Source organism: Etheostoma spectabile, chromosome 14 (assembly GCF_008692095.1).
Source record: "Etheostoma spectabile isolate EspeVRDwgs_2016 chromosome 14, UIUC_Espe_1.0, whole genome shotgun sequence".
NCBI classification, from domain to species: Eukaryota; Metazoa; Chordata; class Actinopteri; order Perciformes; family Percidae; genus Etheostoma; species Etheostoma spectabile.
This window is the reverse complement of record NC_045746.1, coordinates 6,509,522-6,529,421: the sequence shown is the minus strand read 5'-3', so window position 1 is coordinate 6,529,421 and position 19,900 is coordinate 6,509,522. Positions and strand designations below refer to the sequence as shown.

Sequence of the window (19,900 nt, the reverse complement as noted above, 5' to 3'; positions counted from 1 at the left end):
ATATGGACGATGCGTTGCCGCTTCCTCCCACTGTACGAAAGTTATGCCATAAAATTCTGGATACGGGTGGCAGCCATCTTGTAATTATTGAGCCAGAGTCTACGCAGTAGTGACCTGCAATATTGACACCTGCCGGAGTCAATTACAGCTGTAAATCATGACAATTCACCCTGTTTTTACAGCATCAAATAACTAATAAAAAACAGACTTAACAGAACAAACATCAACATGATCAGAACTACGTAGAATGACAGATACCATCTTTGGAGAAAATTTGTATTTTTTGGCCCATGTCCAATGCGCTAACACTGAGGAGGTGGGGTTTATGACTTATACAGCATCCAGCCACCAGGGGGCAATCCAGATGTTCACTTCTACAGTCTATGCATCAACCCCTGGTGCAGACTGGGTCTGATTTGGCCTGCATGTCAGCTCTAGTTAGAAGCACCTGGGCCAGATTTGGGCTGCTGTGGCACATGATTCTGGCAGGTCATTTATCAGGATCCTGGCATGAGTCAGGTGACCAGGTTTGCCTAATTAAAGCCGTTGTTAGGCAGAGCTTTTTCGGCGTTAGAGGGCCCAAGCATCTTTCATTTGACTGACAGAATAAGTGAAACTTTCTGTAGACTTTGTCTTCTGGTATTAACTGCTAATGGAAATAATGAATAAGATGTGCTTTAGAGTGGACTGCTCCCAGCTATCATACACCTTTTTATTTAAAAAGCAACTGAACAGTACTAGTTGTTAGTAGTAGTAGTTGTTGTCGTTGTTCTGTGGTTCGCAATTGATGTTGTTACATCCAACTTTTTTAAAGATATATTATTGAAAAATCATGCACATTTATTAGTTAAGTATATTTTCATATGACCTTGTATATCTTTTTTTTATAGGAGTTTTAGTCTCTGCACTGTATAGCCTTCATTTTACACACTTTCATTATACTGCTATTCACACATGCTTTTCACTCTTTTATCTCCGCATAATGCGTTCTGGTATCTGACCTAATTTCCCGACGGGGATCATTTAACTTTCATATTATCTTTCATCTACGTCTTATCTTAATAAGTCTCGGATTTTTCTGATTGCAATACCCAGAAATCCCTTCCCTGTAATATCAGTCGCCTGAGTAGCATGTGTGGGAGTGTAATTCAGGCTCCCAAAGACGAGCAAAACACACTCCAGCTGACAACTAGATTTATACACCTGATGGTGATCAAACTGTAAATATGACAAACGGTTTATTGATGAAAATGTATAATGATGAGGCAGCAAGTAAATGGATAAAAGATAAAACTTTCAGTTATTGTCTGCTCATACTCTATATTCATTATAGCACACTTAAAGCAACCTTTAAAAAAAAATCTATTTTAGACTTTAGTTTGACATTTTTGGAGGAGGAAATCGAGTTTAAATAAAATGATTATCATGGTAAAAGACTTTCTGTAGGTTCTTCTGTGGTGAAAGTAAAATATGAAAGCAAAGACCTGTGTGTTGTTGGTGAGTGCACCCTTCTAGCTGTTTGGAATGCCAGTTTATTAAAGCACCTTTCCCCAGCAGTGTCACATTACTGATATGAGAAAAGACGCTTTGAATGAAGGATGTATTTAACATATCTAACACCCCAAAATAGGGGTGTCATTTCAGCCACCGGATTTGCAACTTCTGTGTAAGTGACTTTTGCGGCATCATGAGCGACGCTTCCCTGGTTAAAGGTAGATGAAGGAGTGTGGTTGAAATTAGGGGATAAAACTAAATATCAATGTATCTACTTCACTGTCACCACACCTGAGAAGCAATTTGGAGGTAGTCTGGAAAAGAAATGAATAAGAGAAGGATGTGCAATCATAAACAGCTGCCCAACAGCCAGTCACAGAGGTCTAGGGCTGCAACTATAACCGCTATTGATATCGTCGATATATCGATTATGTTTTTGGTTAAAGAAGAGTGCCACCAATTTTACTCATCAAGGTCTGTTATGTAAAAGATTTCCAGTGCTGTGGCTCAATATTACAATGACTTTGACAATGTGGATGCAGTCATTATAATTTGATGAGCGCCTGTTTTTATTTGAGCCAGAGTATACGGACACTCACTGATGTGCTTTAGTCACATGTACCTTTTTTTATTTTTATTTTTTTTTATCACAGATCAGTCTGACCAGTCAAGAATCCATCTATATATAGAAGGCAGGGAAAATAAAACACGTTATTCCAAAATCAGGCAACCACACAGGGTGCCATGCTATTTTTTCGACTGCTTATAATTCCAAAGCTTAAATAATAAAAAATAAAAAAACTCCCATTGGAACGAAAGGCCATTTTTCTGGTTGCTCGTTATCTTGAAAACAAACATGCATTGCTCCAAGGGGCAGTTTTTCTGATGGTACTCTCCCAAACAGATGCATATGGTTAATATTATGTAAAATTACGTCATCTGATTGGCTTACCCTAACCTTAAGCAATCCTACTCATCATGCTACCCCTAACCAACCAAGCCAACAAAGGTAACAAATACTAGCCAATCAGAGGCAGAGTAGGGCGGGCCATGCCATAGTACAAAGATAACGCTGTTCTTACCTTTTTGGATGTTTGTGTATGGTCTAGAAGGCCTCACTTGTTCACACCTCAATGGAGTCTGGCTTGCAAGTAGGTCAGATTGCCCCACGCTTGCTTGTAGATCAGTAACCTAAAGCTTTGACCAATATATTGTTAAAACTACTGCTGGGTACCAAATTCAGTACTTTTTAGGCACTGTCTGAATTGCCTCCTTAGTATTGAGTAACAAAAATGGCTCGTCATTCAATACCAAATTTCAATACCTTCAGCGTCTGTGAGCCAATAAGCTACCAAGATCTAATAGTGCTGGTAATTGGCTATCTAACACTTCTTAGAGACACGCAGGGAAAACTCTACACACAAATAAAAACTGGCTCACTTAATAGGAGCTGAAGATTTTATAAAATTGGTATCTACAAAAGTAGCGTTCAGGAACGGGTGTCAATGTCATGGTATTGGTATCGGCATCAGTATATAACATTTTTGAAAAATACCCAGCTCTAGTTAAAACAAACTTGCAAACAAACCACACTTTTATAAGCATTTCAAATATAATAGTTAAGTTATTTAATATCAATCACACAGGGGGGGCCTCCCCTTCCGCCCCAATGGTAGTGTACAAGAAACTCAAATAATGCTGGACAGCAATTTTTTAAAACATTTTTCTGACCTTTAATGACCCTTTTTTGCTGACTTTTGTTTAACATTCATGCGTCTATTGATTGAAGAAAATGGATCTGCATTCAGTTGGATAGACCCACAACCAATCCGTCCAACGGCGTGTGTGACGTAGGTTTTAGAGATGCATAGCTGTCAACAGAACTGTTGTGGAGGACTAAATTAGGTCTGTATGTTAAGCTGATCCCAGTTTCCAACAACTTTACTGCTAGCTACCGCAGATGTTAGTTACTAGCCGATAGCAGTTTGGAAAACGCTAATGACATAACATCCACGTTACAGGCTTTACAGCATACATACATCCCTGGGATGATAATACCATGGATGTAGTAATCCATCTATTAATAGAACACATGGTGATTTAAAACCATTAGTATTCTGTATATCCATTATTACAGCTACAGGACCTCGGGAGAACCGTCATATTAGCATGCACAATGGGGGCGGCAGTAGCTCAGTCTGTAGGGAGTTGGGTTGGGAACCGGAGGGTGGCTGTCCCCATACGGACCAAAGTATGTTCACCTCCTGGGCACTGCCAAGGTGCTCTTGAGCAAGGCACCGCACCCCCAACTGCTCGGGGCGCCTTTCCATGGGCACCCCCCTCACTCTGACATCTCTCTATTTAGTGCATGTATAGGTACTGAGCATGTGTGTGTGTGTGTGTGTGTGTGTGTAATTCAGGCCTGTGTGTAATAACAGATTAATAAAGTATACATTATGCATGACATGGGCGGGCGCAGTCCAGCAGGTCCGCTCATGTTCAACCCAAGCGCTCTTTGGTGACGTGGTTGGTTACTCTTGATCATCTGTCCATCACTGTATAAGCTCGCCCTGACAATTTGATTTGATCCGAATAGCTCTTGTTCAAGCATAGTGGCTCCACAAAAATACCATTTTGAAATCCAATCGTCTAGTGGAAAAAAGGTACTTTGAAGTTAAAAAATCCATTGTGGAATAAAATGAACTCTGATAAAATTATGGTAAATGATGAAATAGCATTTCATGATAATACTTATATAGGTTTATTGGTTCATTTGGTTGGTTTGGTTCTCTTGGCTCATTTATATAGTTTACACAATTTGTTCATATTATTCATCTCATAATGTCTGAGGTGCACATCACCAAACAGTTGTGACTAATCTTTATGTTGACAAAGGCTGTAGTAGCTTTTTCATTCTCTTTCTGAAACAAATTGCACCCAAGAGGAGAAATAAAATACTCCAATCCCGCATTTGTTAATTCTCACCCTTGAACTGACAAACTGAGCGGACTACATGTCAAATGTGCAATGAGGAGCAAATCAAGCAGCTTCATTTTGTAGCCAAACGCTCAGTCAGTAGTCATCAGCAGAGAGAGCAGATGTAGCCCTTCATTCAAATGCAGCTTTGCATTTGTTTTTAAAGATAAATTCTAGGGAGCCTAATATAATATATCAGCCTCGGCTCTGATGGTGACATTTGAAGAAATGACTGAGGTGCCTCAGAGAGATGAGATCATGACTGGCGGGAACAGTTTGCTGGGATGTTTTCCTGTCATTATTCATTGATTTCTATCATCCACGCTCCAAAGAAAATAGCTTTGCAGGATAGATGCCTGTGCATGAAAAGTATATATGTGTGTGTGTGTGTGTATTGCACTGTACGTAAAACATCATTTCAGAACTAATTAGTCATGACATTAACTAATCCTGTAACCAGCGTCGACCATAGGAGAAGGTAAATGCCTCCACTGTTTCCAGGGCTTTTAGCAATATTGTCTTTGTGAAGGAAACCTGATAACAGCAGCAGGGCCAATAAAAAGAATCTCTCTTCGTCGCCACGGTAACCCTGTAACAAAGGGTCTCTGTAATTTCTGGCTGTGCTCCGATTGTGGAACGTCCCCAAATGGGATTTGAAAAATCTACCGTACATGAGATTCAAAAGAGGAAGAGATGCAAGAGAAATTTGTTTTGAACCATGTTTGCAAAATAATTATCCTCAGCCTGTGATGTTGGTAATTATGCAGGTAGGCTGACATTATTCAAATTACAAGCAGTTCAGCAGAAGAGTGCCTGTGCACGCGTGTGTAGTACACATTAGCAAGACAGTAAATCTAACCAAAGAAAAGAAAGAAGAACAGCTATGTGTGAGATAAGGACACTTGAGAACAATGTGCTTCAAATGAGTTTGAGGAAAAGACACTGTAGTCTCTTGGTGTGAAGTGAAAAGCAAGTTATAATAATACTGTCCTAGATAATGTGCCTAAATAGATTTTTTTTTTTTTTAAAGAATCAGTTATTCTGTCAGACCCATGAGTTTTCTTCATACAGCCAATGAAGAAATTAATTTCTTTTCGAAGTCTTTTTATTGAAATGTTTTGCAAAAATTCTCAGTGTTGGGCAAATACATTCCACATTGTTATAAAATACACACCAATGTAGTACCGTATAAAAATAATAATTTATGTGTGTATTTCACGCCTGCATGTAGTGATTACTAACAAAACAGAGTGTAAATTGTAAATTCCCTACTGGGGATCAATAAACAGTATAAATTATAATTATAAATCATAATTAAAGCTGCAAGCAGCGTTGGACAGGTCCTTGCTCCTTTGCGCGATTCGGGGTACTGACGGATGCCACTCTTGTGGATGCGGCGCTTTGCGACCATGCATATACTCACTCACTATAAATCGTCGGCAATGAAAAGGGAACTCTGTGCTAAGTTCCGTGATACCTCACACAAGACTCTGGTAAACAGTTCATTAGCTGTGAAAGGGGGCGTGGCCATAGCATAGGGATCAAGGCAGACCTTTATCTATTAAAAAAAAAAAGTCTTTGCTCAGTTCAATGATACCTCACATAAGACTGTACCTTAAACGGGTCACCAGTTATGAAAGGGGGCGTGGCTTAAGCATAGGGTGTCGGGCTAAACCATAACCAATGAATAAGGAACTCTGCTGAGTGTAATAATAGCTCACACAAGGGCCTACATAAAACGGTTAAAAATCCACAAGAGGGGACGTGGCCTGAGTGCATGGGCGTGGTTAAATTATAGGGGGTGGCTCAGTATCACAAGTCGACCACACATTCTAAGTTTCATGTAAATCGCATGACGTTTGTCATTTAAGACAAATTTTCTGTTGCCAGCGGGGGGGTGCTATGACCAAAAGTCAATTTCTGCCTGTAGATGTCCTCAGGCCTGGACTCTTGTCAAACATGACACATTTTGGGCAGATGTGACAATGTACACTAAAACTACAACAACTTCTTCGTTCGTTGATAAATGCTCAAAATGGCCTCCACACCAAAAGTTTTTCTATTAATACATTTTCATTGTTAAGGGTTTAGATGACACAAACCGAATTTGAAGTGGATCTGATGAAATCTCTAGGAGGAGTTTGTTAAAGTATAGCACCTTGACTTTTAGGCCTACTTCCTGTTGCCACTAGTGGGCGTTATGACTTTGAGCCAATATCGGCGTGTATATGTCGTCAGGGTTGGACTCTTTTGAAATTGCAAAAAGTTTAGAGCCAATTGGACAATGTACACTCAAGTTACATCCACTTCCTGTTTTGATGGCAAAACGCACAAAATGGCCGCCCCGCACAAATTGTCACCTTTAACATCTTAAGTTGGCATAGACCAAATTTGAAGTTGATCATATGAAATCTCTAGGAGGAGTTTGTCAAAGTACGACCTGTGGAAATGGCCAAAATCGGACTAATTTCACCATTTCAATTGAAAATGGCGGACTTCCTGTTGGATTTAGGGTATGGCTACAATGACGTACGTCTTGGTATGCTACATATGTGTACCAAGTTTAGTTAGTCTGCGTTAAACAGACTGCAGGGGCTCAAGTTTTAAAGTTTTGAAGGTGGCACTAGCGAGCCATTTTTGTGCGCCTATTCCCAAAACCCTTAAATTACGTAAATGTTCACCAGAATTGATGCAACAGCCAGTTTTGGTAAGTTTTTTGAGTATGTTAAGCTCCTCAAAAAGGCAATTTATTTGCCGGATAAAGAATAATAATTCCTTCAGTTTTAATAGGGCCTTTGCCGCTGTCGGCGCTTAGGCCCTAATTACAATAATAATAAATTGATAAGGCACGTCTAGAAATAAAGTGAATGAAACTAAAGATGTAGTTCTTTTCCATGTCAAGGGTAGATTTAGAGTGCTTGTCATGCTATGTTGTTTAGGTGTAATGAAATATGTCAAAAAGGGTCCCCAGGTCTTTTTCTCAGAGCCTCTGACTGAGACGCATATCATCTCCAAGCTAAGGCAGGGCGTTATGTCTCAGAGCCCCTGTAAGTGTAACTGTGCTGTAAGTGTGAGGAGGGCAGGATCCTTCTATTTGGGCAAAACGTGCGTCTTGCCAAGAGTAATGCATGCTTTGCTGTGTTGATGTCAGATGAAGATAGTCTCCCTTAGTAATGCCAAACCGAGCTACCAGATGGTCTAGATCTAAATTCCACTTTAAGATGTTTGATAGGGTATGAAAGACATCTCTTCAGAATATTTGCAGGTGAGGGCACAGCCAGAACATGTGGATGAGGGTAGGATTTTTATATTGATGGAAGGATAGAATCCCAATGGTCAGCAGGTAGTGTATGCCCTAAATCATGTTCCCAAGCAGTTTTAATTCTGTCCAGAGTTGGACATGTCAGCAAGGACATTTTCCTGTACTTCACTGTGTAATGTTGACAATGCACCTATAGATAGTGAGTCAAAAGAAAAATGATGTGTCATTAGGGCTAGTGTTCTTCAAGAAAGCATGGTAAGTAGTGTCCAAACCAAAAATATCGAGAAGGGGAAAAAAAGATGTGATTTGGGTACGTTGTATTTCTCTGACGGTTGATTGAAATGTTATCCTTGAACATGTGTTAAACCATCTCATGCTTTCCTGTGCCAGTCCTGAAAAGTTGAGTCACATCGAGATGAGATGAAAAGATGGTTGAAAGCCACAGGACCCAGAAAGAGGACGTCTCTGTAGCCAAAGGTCCTCCTGAACTGGGCCCACACTTTCAGGGCATGTCTATTGATTTAGTCAGGGAGTAGCTAAGCGGTAAGCCAAGTAGTGCTAGAAGGCATCCTGGCATGATTTTAGCTCCAGAGATGTCCATTTTGGTCTGTTGGGCTGAAACTATTCCAAAAGGCAAGACAACCGATGTTGTAGCAACCCAGTGATACAGATGTCACTGGATACATTTCACACGCTTGCTGCCAAGTGTTACAGTTTAGGGTTAGGTAGGACGTTTACTGGCTACAAACAGGCTTGACAAGCATACTGACGGATTCTGATATTTGTTATAGACCAGATCATATTCTGTAACAAATCACTGATGCTGTTTTGCTCTCATTGTTCCCCATGAAGTTTTCTCTAACTGATGCATGTAGTGTTTTATGTGACGTGAGCATTGAGCTAAACTCAGTCTAACATAATAAATATAGACAACACCTTAGGAGTGGAGAGACAGGATTGGCAGGACACATAGGAGTTAAATATGTTCAAGTTTAGTCAAGGACACAAGCCTGGATAACTCCATCTCAAGTCAACCTATAAGGAGCACATAAACAAAATTCATTCATCTCAAGTGTAAACTCAAGACTTTAAATTCTTCCAACATGTGTTGTTAATTAGAGGCCACTTGCTTTTGAAAAAAATATTCTTCTGATCATGGCATGATCAGAGGAATAATTTTAGCTGAATGCGTTTATTTGAAATGTACAGATGTTAATCATTCCATGCTGATTCCTAGAGAGTTCAATAAGTGAGCTGGAATTAAATGTTTGAAATAAAAATAAAAGTGTGATCTAAGCATACTGTTCAACTTTAATTAATGTGTAATCCTGTAATCCTGCCTTTAATTTCTCTCGTATCATTTTCAATTAGTTCTTTGCTCTCTCCTCAGAGGCAGCTGAATACATTACATGCTAAGGTCGATCAAGGCAAAATCATTTAGGTGAGATGTGCTAGTGTTCCTAAGTTGTCCCTTTTACCTTCTTGACAGAGCGCAGTTGACAGATGTGACTTCATGTCTTGGATTTCCACTGTATTATGTCTACTAGTGCAGTGCCCGTTGAAAATGTTTGGAATGGGCCCATTGGTTGGCCTGATTGCTGCTTGTAGAATTCATCAAAACCAAATTGTACCCCAAAATGACTTACATAAGGACCCCAAACCCCTTCATATGCAACTCGTCTGTTTACCATACTACTCAACTCAAAGCATATAATTAGCTCCACACATATTTCAGCCCTTTATAGTCTGGCAGTTGCGTTTGCTCGTGACAGAGAGAGCATGAGGGAGTAGGGCGTAAGTCTGTTGGATGTCCTCAGTAATGACTTGGTCAATAGGAAAACAGTGTATGTTTTTTCTTATGTGTTTTTTTTACTCTCACGTCATTTTATTTTGTGAAAGTTTTTTGTTTGTTTGCTTTAATTCAGTTAATTTCTGTATCACTGTTTTGCCTCGCTGGCCTTACTTAGGGTTAACAGTAAATGTCCTATCTCATCAATGTCATCTCGGACTCACCTTGGGTGTTTTTCCACTTGCTCATGACTACTAGCTATATCTACCCAGTTGGAAAGTATTGAGAGACAGCTTTGGTCCTTTCATGTCATTTGTTGTCAAAAAATAATAAAATATAACTGTTTTTGCAGAATTGTCTTTTTTTCAAAGGGGGTCTTGCCCAGGGTGTAATTTGATGTACTGTAGAACAACCACTAGGTAACAGCCTATTCAACATTTTCCTAATGGCATTTCTGACCATGCAAATATGCAAATTTTCCTTTTCTACCAACACCATACATGTGTAACATGAAGTTACACAGCATTACAATAACAACTTAAAGGGGGTAAGAGAAGCTGGACTATCGGAAAGACCGTGCTTCCCTCCCTCTTGTCCCCCCTGTGATGAGAGATCTCTGTATTGTGTTTTTGGAGAAAAAAAACTCTGATGATGCAAAAATCATTGTTTTGCATCATTGGAGGCATTTTTGCCCAGAGGGTGTGGTCTACATCCAGCTAGTTCAGCATTATTTCAACCCGCCCATAGGGGGTGGGACTGTAACTACCGTTTGTGAGTGGAGTGTCAGCCATCTTGAAGCTAAGCTAACAGGCTAAGCTGAGTAATTAATTGACTTTAGTAGACTCACCACAATGCTTTGCACTTTACGTATAGTCTATAATGTGTGTGCACTAAAAGTAGCCTGTCTCGTATGTTGTTTTTATATAATTTACTTTTTATATAATGTGTATAGTTTGATATAACGTGATTTTTATATAATGTTGTTTTTATATATTTCAAATGTGTAATACCACTTAAGCCACGGTTTCATATATGGTTGAAATGAAGTAGTGAATGTAGACTACAGTCACAGCAACTTATAACTCTATAGTGTCTGGCTTTTGTTTGATATTTAGTGTTGGCAAATGGCTGTTTGTTGAGATTCCTCTTAGCAAAAAAATTGACACAGAAAAGCATAGCGCCTTTTTTTTCTTTTCGCCAAATTTATTCCACAACAGTCGTGATGTACCTTTCAGCTACCTGCTCGAGCTCCTGGAAAGTGAAGAAATGTTAGGTTGGTATATCCAGCAAACAGTGTTGGGAAGGATACTTTCAAAATGGATTCCGTTACAGAATACTTGGCCAAAAATTTAATTTGTAATGTATTCCGTTAGGTTACTCAATCTGAGTAATGTATTCTGAATACTTGGATTACTTCCACATTTTATAAGTGTAGGAATGCGGCCTGCTCACTAAACATGCCTATTCTGTGTGTTCTACTGTTCCAGCTGGTTGAATGGGAACATGAACAAGCAGATAGATTTTTGTATTTGTAGTCCCGAACTGCATAGCCTACTACAAAAATCTAACTACCACAAGCTAATTTTACCTATTGTTAGCTAGCATGTCAAAGGGGGCGAGTCAGTCTTTCAACTGCTCTTTCCCGAGCCACATTAACTAACTCCGACTGGGGGATCCCGAGGCGTTCCCAGGCCAGGTTGGAGATATAATCCCTCCACCTAGTCCTGGGTCTTCCCCCAGACCTCTTTCCAGCTGCACGTGCCTGGAACACCTCACTAGGGAGGCGTCCAGGAGGTATCCTTACCAGATGCCCGAACCACCTCAACTGGCTCCTTTCAACGCGAAGAAGCAGCGGCTCTACTCCGAGCTCCCCACGGATGACTGAGCTTCTCACCCTATCTCTAAGGGAGACGCCAGCCACCCTCCTGAGGAAACCCATTTTGGCCGCTTGTACCCTGGATCTCGTTCTTTCGGTCATGACCCAGCTTTCATGACCATAGGTGAGGGTGGGACGAAAACTGACCGGTAGATCGAGATCTTTGCCTTCTGGTTCTGCACCGATTCTCCGACCAATCATCCGCTCCATTGTCCCCTAACTTGCGAACAAGACCCCAATGTATTTAAACTCCTTCATTTGGGGTAAGGACTCATTCCCTACCTGAAGAAAGCCGCTTCACACTCGGCTGTGAACTGATCTAGTGAGTGCTGACGGTCACAGGCCGATGACGCCATCAGGACCACATCATTCGCAAAAAGCAGCAATTTTTTCAATTCCAAACATTATTTTTTGTTAGACTTGTTTCTGAGTAGTCTATAGAGAGACAATTATAACGGCATTCTACTTAGGGCCCTGATTCAGTACCCCTGTGTTATTGCTTCCACTTTTAAGAATTCCAACAAAGTATATAGAAGCACTAAAGTGTTTTTTCGTTTCAGAGATTTATAATTCCAGACTAATCTCCTATGTGGTCTTTGCTAAAGGTCATGCAAAAAGTAATTATTTGTCTGATACTGCGGTAGATTATACAGCTACATTTACTAACCTGGGATTTGTTAGTGACTCTTGTGTCTGCCTGGTTGGAGCTCAGTGATCACGGTAGCAATCTCTGCACGCCAAACAATGAGCGCCTCTAATGTCACAAAATCATCTTGAGAGAGGCCTGTGATCCCCAGGCTTTTACAGACGGAGGGTTCCATCCAAAGAGTCACTCTGGCTAATATCCTTCTCATCATAGTCAGAGTAATCCACCAAATACATTCTCCAGTCTTGCTTTCTTTCCATTATCTTAATAAATCTAATCCCTCATATCAAGCATTCAATCAATGCCTCATTTCCTTCTTTCTTTGCAGAGGCAGACTCTCTACCATTAAAAGTATTTTCCATTAAAAGTAATGTTGGTTATAATTTAGTGGAAGTTCAATTTAGAAGCTGACTGGATTCTTCCAGAGACTTGATGGCTACTGTTTTATACCTGCTGTGTAACTGCTTTGAGAGATATAAGATTGATTTTCTTTCTGCACGTTCTAGTTTAAAGCACAGATGTGACATTAATGCACTAGTGTTACTGCAAAGAACACAGTGAAAATGTTCCTTTCAACTGATTTACTGGTGAAGACTTTATATTCAAAATAAATCACAATAGCGGGCTAAAACAAGTCACATGAAGACCAGTTGTAAGTGTTATTACACCTTTTTTTTGTAAGTGTGCAGTCACTTCCTTCCGTTTTTAATCACGAGCCAACATGTGCTAAATTTAGCTTAGCATAAAGACTAGCTATCCCCAGCTTAGTGTGACTTGAAAACCCTTGCGCTCCATCCCTTAAGGGGACTTCACTGGGATTCTTCTAGTGGCCCCCAGTAATTGAGAGGTGTGTTTTTTGGTCTTTCTTTTGTTGTGGTATTCTAATAATCCACTCTGGATAATCACTGGCCCGGCCCCTTCCCATCTTCATCCTCTTCATCCTCCTCCTCATTGAAAAGATGTTCCGCTCGGCTTTTGTTTGGGGTGCTTAGACTTAAGGGTTCCTAGTAGAGTTTTCTTATAAACAACATTTTTTTTTAGTTTAAAGTGGAATAGCATGGAAACAGCTGTTGGAGTGTGTTTTGAGTTACAGGTGTAAAACAAAATGGGGACATTGCTTTGGTGTGGACACAGTCTCATACTGTGTCCACACCAAAGTTACTCTTTGACCGTGGGATCATTGGTGATTATTCACTTTACTAATGCAAGAGATTTCAGAAAGAAGGTGGGTCTCCACATGGAGATACCAACAACGTTTCATTCCTTCCTCAACAATGGCCGAAATAAACACTGTTGCTGTTTTATCCCTGGTGTGGAAGTCCATGTTACGTTGTAAAACCAAACGCCGTTGTGTGTGCTTTAACAACATCATTGGGATGCGCACAGAGCTTGATAAATTTCACCTACAGTATTTTTTTCCTTAATTTCAAGAACATCAGGACTTTAGGAGAATTGAAGTGCTGATTTGCTTTTACAACACATAATGATGTCAGTGTCGCATATTTGCGGAACATAATTTGCGTGATGTAATTTGCGCAACATACCGTTTTTTTGCGTAATGTGAAAATTTGTCCTATTTGTATTTGCACAGACTTTTTATGTATTCATGCCTGTGTGAGTGGGTGATGCACCGTGGACCTAATGCTGCTGATGTTGTTTATGTGATGACACTTCAGCCAGTTCCATTGGATGATAGTTGGGGGAAAATAACAATCCGAAAGTTAAAATATCAAAACAGCAAATCTGTTTGATATGTAAATTTGAAGAAAAAAAATTGACTTACTATATCTTGTTTTGCACAAAACAAGAAACTCACTCAGCCTGATCTGGTACTACAAATACAAGAACCAAAGTACCTCCGTCTTTCCTTCACTTCTTTTCCCAACATGCAGTTTGACACTGATGACAATCTGTTAGTGAGGCTGACAACACATTAAAGCTTTTTCTCACTGAGGATTTCCCCAAAGTCTTCCCTTGAAGCTTGTGTTTTCTAGTCATACACATCTTCACTGACTCTCCATCTTTTTTTAGTCTTTACATTTACATTCCACATTGTTAGCAAACTGCAGCAGGCACTACTGCCACTGTTTCAGGCTCTTGTACAGTGTATTGAAGTCAAATCGTGTAGCTTTGTGAAGTAACAAATCGTGTTTGAAGTAAACCGTGGAAATCTCTCTGGAAACAACCTGAGCTGTCCTGCAAAGCCCGGAAATGTACCAGGCGAAACCCTCCGAAGTTAGATTAAATTATTACACCTCTCCTCTGCATTTTTAATATCTTCTGTAATGACAGACAGTCCATTGCAAATAGAGTGTATGTAGGGAAGGCTGTGTACGTTTCCACAGGGATGACATGCTACAGCAGGTGGATTAAATCACATGCCAAGAAATGAAAATGACTGTAAACCTATAAAGACATTAATCGCAGTGCAGAATGGGGCCACAGCATCATTTAACATTGGTATAATGGTTTAGCAGGCAGCCATTAAAATTACTATTAATGCAAACTAATGCCACTAGATCTGTCATGTCAGAGTCCATTAGATGCCCAATGAAGTTGGCATGTTTCAGCTCATTTGGATCAATCTCCCTGAAAACCTCTCCAAACACAGCATTACTGGTCATTTTTCTCTACTGGTTTAAGTTTATATGGCCCTCTGACTACACAATAATTACATTGAGTTAAAGCTCATTTGGTTGCAAGAGCTAAAAAAAAATTTTTTATATTCTATTAATTTATTGTTAATGGATTAGCTAAGGGCTATGTCCTTTGATAACAAAATGGATCTTATTCATCTTAATACAGTAAATCCTAAAATATTTAACAGCCTGTTTTTTTCATTGTTAGATATAGCTCTTTGGATTTGAAATGGCAGTGTAGTATTCACACAACATCCCTGATACACATTTGCTAAATATAACTAATTATTACAAGTGTCCTGTTTAAGTTATGTCAAATATGAGCGAGGTCAAGGACTATGAACCTTTTTGGTACAGAACATCAGAGCACAGAGCTGTATGCATGTAGAGCAGGAACAGTTCATTTTATGGCCGCTTGGCAACAGTAGAACCAGCTGTAAACAAAACACTGACCTATAAGTTGTTAAAGCTAACCTTTTAGGAAACAATTCAACAGAAAGGGAGAAGCATTCATTTGGAGTTTGGTGTCTTCACTTGATGAATGTATGTCCAACATCATCTCCACTTTTATCTCTGTTTTGATCTACAGTCACCAACTCCTGAGAAATATATCTATTTCTTTGCTTCACTTTTCAAGTCCCCCTAATCCTAACATCACAAAGTCAGATGCTCTTGACACTGGTTCAGCTGTTTAGTTAGCGGCAGCCATCATAGTACTGTCTCTTCTTAACAGCAGAGATAAAAGGTCTTAGCAATTAAGGTTAAAGGTCAAATCTGGGGATTTGTGGAAAACACACAGATCAATATTGTCAATTCGATATAATTGCGATATTATATTGCAATATTCTGCGATATATATTGCAATTTTGTTATTTTATTTATTGCCAATTTCAAACAATGTCCCCAGAAGGAAACTTTGTCAACATCAAAAGATACATTTCTCTGTTTGTTAATCTCACTTTAATTCTATTGCTGCAAAATTGGATTGTCAAGCAGACAAAATGACCAACACATATATAATAGTAGGTCAATACTTGGTTTCTGTGTGTCGATTCAGTATTGCCACAGAAAATATTGCGATAGGATGCTGTATTCATTTCCCCCCCCCCGCCCTTAATAGAAAGGTTAATTTATTTTGATTAAGACATCTCTCATATAGCGTTACACACGATTTAAAATACATTTGACGAAGTCCCCGTTGGATAAGCATTGTTTCCCATTCATTAATACAAGAATATATCAAATATATTTTTCCTCAAGGAGATCCTCCTTGTGCTTCCTTTTAAGTGTGATGGTGTTTGGAGCTAAGAATATGTGCCTTTCTTTCTTTTGGAGTACTGACAGGAACTTGACTTAGCTGTGGAGTCATCACGCTTCAGATTGCAAGCCCTTTGTAAATATGACACGCTGTCAGAGATATGCAGCAGTTTTTTTGTTCGATTAATTAGATTTGCAGTCTGAGTGTGCAGGGACAAGGCGACAGAGGAAAGCTAATACCAGACAATTGTGCTTAGACAGGTTACTTTATACTGTGTGTGTTATAGTATACTGATATATAAGATAAACATGTTATGTCCATGATGTCTCTTTTCTGCACTGCAAAGACAACTGTAAATAAAGCAAGTTGTAAATTGAACCAAGAAAACGAAAACTGGTTTCTCTGCACATACATCTTGTTATCCTAGTTTCTTCTAGCCTCCCAGAGTTGTGCGCCCACCAGTCAATCAATTTTGCTGCATAGAAGAGTATTTACAGTTCATTAATGAGGCAGCTGGGGACGGGAATGCCGGGACGGAGAGCTCCAGGGACAAGGCAGACGTTTGAAGGAGAACAAATGGAGTGACAGAGTTACAAAGTGTAAATCTGAGAGAGGACATGTTTGGGGGGCGGATAGGGGTGGTCGGTTGAAAACTGAGAGGCTGAACTGAGAAAAGCAAAGTGCTTCATGCTCCAGGTTACAGCAATGTTTTCTTTATACATGTGTCTGGAAGGAGACAGGCACTGAACAGTGCAGGAGACATCCTTTACTGTGCTGACCCTTGATAACTAGCACTGCTAAGCCCCATTATAGCATCATTTGATTCACAGATTTTCTTTTTCAGTTATGACATCTGCCTAAATGACATACAACATATTACAACATATATATATACAACATAAACAACATATTTATTTTGCATACAAGGCAGCAAAAGTTTGAAATTATTTGCTGAAGAAATAAGTTGCCCAGGTTAAAAGTCCGTCTAGAGTTCCTTGGTCTGAGGCTGTGCCTCCCAGCAGAGAGGAAACACATGGCGCCTGAAAAGAAATACCATTTCAGTGTATCCCAGAACACCCTGCAGTCGATAAGGAGTTGTCACTTTGCCCCAGCTAACAAAAGCCAAGCCTGTCAGAACCAATATGAGTCCTCATCGATTTAAATACCCCCCCCACCGGTTTTCAGCTGAGCCAACAGCAGGGGGGATTAGGAGCATGGTTTCGGCTATCGAGCGATGGATCTGGACACACCATCAGTTATTCAGAAGTAATTTGATTTAGCGGCTTACAAGCTGGTCGCATTGAGTCCAGAAAGGAGGAGTGGGTCAGGGGCGGTGGCAGGTGGAGTGGGGGCGTGGGGAATCGTAACAGATTAATAATCGTAAGTGACAAGTGGTCAGCGCGGGGAGCCGGGCCCCTTATGCTTGATGATGTAATTTATCATCGCAATAACCGTGGGGCCTTGGCTGGCTGGAGCTGGCTGAGGCGAGGTGAGGCAAGTTGGGGGTTGTGCATTTCTTTTTATTTGAGGTCTTCTGTCAAAGCACAAGCGGAAATCTAACAGAGATGAAACTGCATCTACCCTAACATCTATGCGGACATCTATGATGAGGCTGTGGCTGAAGAAGTCAACTGGCGAGTCAGTCACTGCAGGAGCTGTCCATTCATCTCAGACTGTTCCCAAGGTGTTGAGGCCGTCTCTCACACACGTTGTGGTTTCATACTTGTCAGGACATGCAGGACAAAAGAGTCTGGCTCAGTAGATGTTCTGTGTTAAATTTGACTCTGAACATGTACAGGTCTGCTCATGCCCATTGTGGGACATGGGCTGAGGTGGTGGATTTTCATTGGCATTGGTCCCACAGCTTTTGGCCTAGTTTGGCTGTGTTTGTGCTGCCCACTGTTAACCTTTGTGTGTTGCCCCCATATGTGCCAACCATAGGCCAGTTACCTTGTTCATCTGACTGCCACATTCTGCGATGGTGGCACAGCTCCTGTTTGGGTATGTGTGGGCAAGCCTACGCTGTATTGCCCACTATAAAACAGTGTTTGCTGGAAAACCCCAAAAGCTAACATGTTAGACAAGTCAAACTATAAATTGCATGCATGTATAACTAATTTCCAATGGCTAAGATGTTTTTTAAGGAAACGTAATGCTGCATGGATGGACAAAATGAAGAGGCACATGCTTGAGTCACAGTAATGCACTCTGTTATCATTTAAGCACAGGTAAAATGAGTGATAGTAGGCCACTAGAAATGGTCCACCCAGTACTGTTCTGGGGTCTCATTTATAAAACCGTGCGTGGGATCCTTACCTAAACCGTGCATATGCACATCTGTAAGTAATGTTCCCTTTATAAATCACAGATTAGCCACAAGTGTGCATACGTGAATCAGCCTCTTATCCCGCCCCATTTTTAACCTCATGAATGCCAATCAGTATGTTAATGGCCCTGGCAGTTGTTATTTCCTTATGCCGAATCATGACAACTGGCGGGGAAAAAGCAAAAAACTTCTTAGACGCTCAAGAATTGCTGCTAATTGAATTATAATTCCGGCCTGTTCTCACACAGTGTAGGGGAACCTGATTTACTACTTATATTAATAATAATCAAAACACATCGACCGTTTATATTAATGGACAGAGCATGTGCGGCGTCACCCATTCGTTTGTGGAGATCTGAGATGAGTCGTCGAGTTTGCAGCTATGGGCGCAGCCATCCTGGCTGCGGATGTGACGGCTTTAGACGAGAGTGAGGAGTGAGGGAGGAGCCACAGACTGGTGGGCGGTATCTGTGTGACATTAACTGAGAGTTGGCAACGCTGCTTCACTCTTACTATAACACACTTTTACTGCCAATATGGATGCAACTGCTGCTGAAAGCTAGCTACATAATTCAAGGTAAGATTTAGCTTTGTTAGGTTTTAAGTATATCTTTGTCCCATAGTTATATTACATATAAGAGGAGTTACATTGTAAGTGAAGTTACCATGTAAATTGTCTGTTACGTTAGCTTGCTACTTAGCTATGGTAAAACATGCTAACATTAATTTTCTGCTAATGGGATACATTTTCCTAATTTAAACGTAGTGTCGGCAAAATGCGAAACGGGGATTGTCAATGTTTATCAATATCTAACACTAAATATTAGCACATGTATAACCAAGTTTCCACCTATAATGTTGTGCTACTGTTTGCCCCGTCAGTCTATAGTTGGCAGATTTAGCCTTGACATGCTGTTAGGAGCTAATGTTAGCAGAAATAAGCTCATTTAACTAAGTTACAGTTGCACTAAAGAACATGACTGTGATTCATGTGTATTCTCCTAGATAATTAATGAAGTGCAGTTACATGCCAGTGTGCATACATATTTAGCTATGAGGGACTCAAATGGGGCTTTCTCTTTCTTTCAGAAATAGGAGTGCTGAGAGCCATGATGACATGTGCACCCACACAATGGCCCAGAAGTAAGCAATAGTACTAGTTACTTTTCTTTTGCTATCTATTGTACAATATTAAACTTTTATCAGACTTGTTTTGTACAACTAAGCCGAGGTAATAGTGCATTTTCAAATAACTTTGTGTAATTAAGAGTGTTGTTCATTTATCCTCTTTCTCTATAGCTTAAATATGATCATTCTCTCACTATTACAATGTGTTTTTCTATCCAGCAACAGTCTGGATCATTGGAGACAACTAGGCAAAGAGCATGGGGAACAACCTGGCATTGAAGATGTCTACATTTATTGGTTTGGCTGGGGTGGTCTGCGGTGGAAGAGCCTTCTCCCTTCCTCTTTCCAGTCCCTACACTGCGGCGGGAATGACCTGGGAGATGTCGAGGGCGTCAACCTCGTCACAGGAATAAAGGAAGACCTGCAGCTACTACTGTAATTAAAAATGTGGCACTAGAGATTCAACAACTTCTTTTTATCATGTAGATATGTCTTGTGACAGTTAA

At 40.2% G+C, this 19,900-nt stretch overlaps 3 long non-coding RNA genes across 3 annotated transcripts in view; 2 read left to right on the top strand and 1 right to left on the bottom strand.

Annotated features, from left to right (window-relative positions):
- The window catches only part of LOC116702150 (uncharacterized), a 23,397-nt gene extending 4,084 nt beyond the window's left edge, over window positions 1-19,313 (top strand). Inside the window, exons 2-3 of the long non-coding RNA XR_004335083.1 lie at window positions 1,131-1,133; window positions 19,301-19,313. This is a non-coding gene — a long non-coding RNA (uncharacterized LOC116702150). The remainder of the gene's footprint in view (window positions 1-1,130; window positions 1,134-19,300) is intronic.
- Window positions 1-19,900, top strand: part of LOC116702145 (uncharacterized) — a 154,795-nt gene that overhangs the window by 113,282 nt on the left and 21,613 nt on the right. The gene's annotated exons all lie outside the window — the stretch shown is intronic.
- LOC116702146 (uncharacterized) overlaps window positions 2,712-19,900 on the bottom strand; it is a 24,332-nt gene continuing 7,143 nt past the window's right edge. Inside the window, exons 2-4 of the long non-coding RNA XR_004335079.1 lie at window positions 14,847-14,854; window positions 13,682-13,687; window positions 2,712-2,818 (exon numbers count right to left, since the gene is read on the bottom strand). This is a non-coding gene — a long non-coding RNA (uncharacterized LOC116702146). The remainder of the gene's footprint in view (window positions 2,819-13,681; window positions 13,688-14,846; window positions 14,855-19,900) is intronic.